Here is a 2,803-nt window from a genome sequence, read left to right as displayed (position 1 = left end):
CAAGACATTCACTCTATGCATAAAGGGAAAAGAAACTGTAGTTTCTATTGATCGCCTGAAACCGGCTTTTATTCTCGCAGCGAGCGAGTCGGACCAGTTACCCCCAACGTCTCCAATGCCAAGACCAGCGACGACTAAACATACGACAGAAGATCGAGCCCCAACGCGACAAACTACCACGCGCTCTGGCCGACATGTATCGTTTCCTGTTCGTTTCGTGTCTCAGACACTGGTGGGGGAGTAGCTGTGGCCGCCAGCGCCAGAGATCCTGAACACTGTGTGGCAACACTTGCCAAGATCACGAACTCTGTTTGGCAACACTTGCCAACAAGAGTGGCTGGCAACGTCAAAAAGGAAAAGGCGCGAAAGTTCGTTGGATTTTGTCCGGGTGTTGCCCGTGGATGTCTGTGACAGTTCTAACCTTTTCTAATAAAGTTCTTTTTTGTTACTGTTCGTGTTTGCCTGCTTAATGTTAGATCTAAACATCAGTAGGATTGAATGACAAAATAGTTACTTATTTCATCAATTATTCCTTAACAATGTTTATTTAAAGTATTAGGCTAACTAGTGCATTTATTTTTATTTATTATTTTCTATTACTATGTCTGACTTTGTTTTTTATTGTATATTTGTATTTGTATTATTTTGTGAGGGCCGAACAACCCTCAATAAAGTGTTATTTCAAATTTTAATTATTGGAAACTTTAATCGGTTAAATTCGAGCATTTTATCGAGTTAGGCTAAAAGCCATAAAAATTATTTCCCACGGAGTGTGTTCCTTGTTCAGTCGGATTCAGTTAGTCAGGGATGTGTCACCAGGAACTTTCGATGGAGAATCCATATTGGACGCCAGACCCTTAACAACAACCACCTAACCTAATGGAAAAACCCAAGAGGAATTACAAAAAACAAACCAAAAACCCTCAAGAGGAGAGTCGTCTTCAAAAAGTCTGCCCAACAAAGTCGTCCTCCAGAATTTAAATCGTGACTCAGGATTAAAACCGTGAGAAAAAAATCGTGCCTAATTAAGCCTCTACACTCCTCTGTGCCTCCACACCAGTAAACGAACAAGATTCGGAACTAGTGGAAACAACAGTCCATCGACAAGGTATTTATCAACCCGCGATTCGTTTGTAAACTCTCTCTCTCCACGGGCCTCTCTTAAATAGGGGAACTATGACCGAAATTGACTCTCTGTATTTCCTTTAGTTTCATTAAAATTGTTAATTGTTAGCAACCATGAAATCCGATTAATTTACTTTCTCGTCTCTCTCCTCACCTCTATTCCGAATCCAATCGCTCACCCGCTACCGCTCGCGTGACGTAACGTCGCGATTTCCGAGTCTTGCGAGATTCGGTGGTGTCAGATTCAGGTCTCCTGACGTGGTGTCAAAGAGACACCGACCCTACAATCACACTTTTTTCAATAATTTTCTTGTGTTGTTTTTCCGTTATTATTTTTTGTATTTAAATTTACGTATTCTATTTAATGGAACAGCCAAAGTTCTTTTTCTATCGTTAATCTTGTAATTTGTATTTAAGTTATAGTCGATTTTTAATATTACATTTTATGTAAAAGTATTTCGCTTTTCATTGGTAGACGTGGCAATAAACTAAACGCCACTATTTTCGTTTCGGCAAAGCTTTTCACAGCATGAGCACCAGTAAGTTAGAAGAGTTTATACAATTCACTTTATTTGCAGCATAAATTACGTATAAATAGCAAGTTTTATATAATAGAAAATTAATTAAAAATATTCCATTAAATTTTTTAATAAATTATTATATACATGTATAAATCTGGTGTATAAACTTATAATTTCATACACGGTATTTAATTAACAAAGAAAAATTCAGATTAAACTATCGCTCGCTCTTTATACATGTGGCATTACGTAAGTATAATAAATTTCATTAATTTTGCTTTATCGAGGCAGGAAAATCAAAAAAGCTGTGTTTTCTAATTAATTAAACTTTGCATATAAACCATCTTAATTCAAGGATGCTGTCTACATAAATTGAATGATATTTATATAGGTTTTCCTCTATTCTCCTTTCTCAAAGTTTTCCTTGGCTAAGCGAGTGTTTCGGTTTATTCAAATTGATAATGCATTCGTTACAACAAGCATTAATGACGAACGAAAGATTACCTCGTCATCCTCTGTGCTATTTGCATCCGTTACTCTCTGTCCGAATGCAGCCATTAAAATTATGCAGAGGAACCAATCTCTTCTACAACAAAAAACTATATTCACGTTACCAATTTTGTCTGCAGTTGTTTCTATGGAGCTCGACATTCAGAATTTTCTTAGATTTTCTGTGGTGGTTGGAGAAAGTTACTTAATTACAATTACATTCTGGAATTTTTGGCTTTCTTCTTCTTCTTCCTTTATATTAGTGTACAGTTTAGTTTTGTTAAAAGATGACGATTTTATTGGGAAAACAATACAAGCGCATTTGCAGAAGAAGTGGAGAAATGGAAACGTTTGCAATGGATCGTATTTGCCAGTTTCTTTATTTCTGTATTTTTTGTGATAATGATTTGCATTCCTTCAGATTTTTTATTGTATCCTGCTATAGACAGTCGAACAAAATCGCAAGTCTTGTGTGTAATTTCTCTTAGAATTTACGCTTTGTACTGTGCGGGTCAAATGATATTTGCTGTAACGATTTGTGCATCGGTATGGTATATTATGCATTATCGCTTTATTATTATACAGAACGAAATAAATAAAATTAACAAACAATTTCCAAATTTAAGAGAAACTATAAATGCGACAATCGACAAACATACAGAAATTTG

This window comes from Centruroides sculpturatus, unplaced genomic scaffold (assembly GCF_000671375.1).
Source record: "Centruroides sculpturatus isolate CEXI.00-Female unplaced genomic scaffold, Cexi_2.0 scaffold516, whole genome shotgun sequence".
Taxonomy (NCBI): domain Eukaryota; kingdom Metazoa; phylum Arthropoda; class Arachnida; order Scorpiones; family Buthidae; genus Centruroides; species Centruroides sculpturatus.
Note: the sequence above shows the minus strand (reverse complement) of the source record.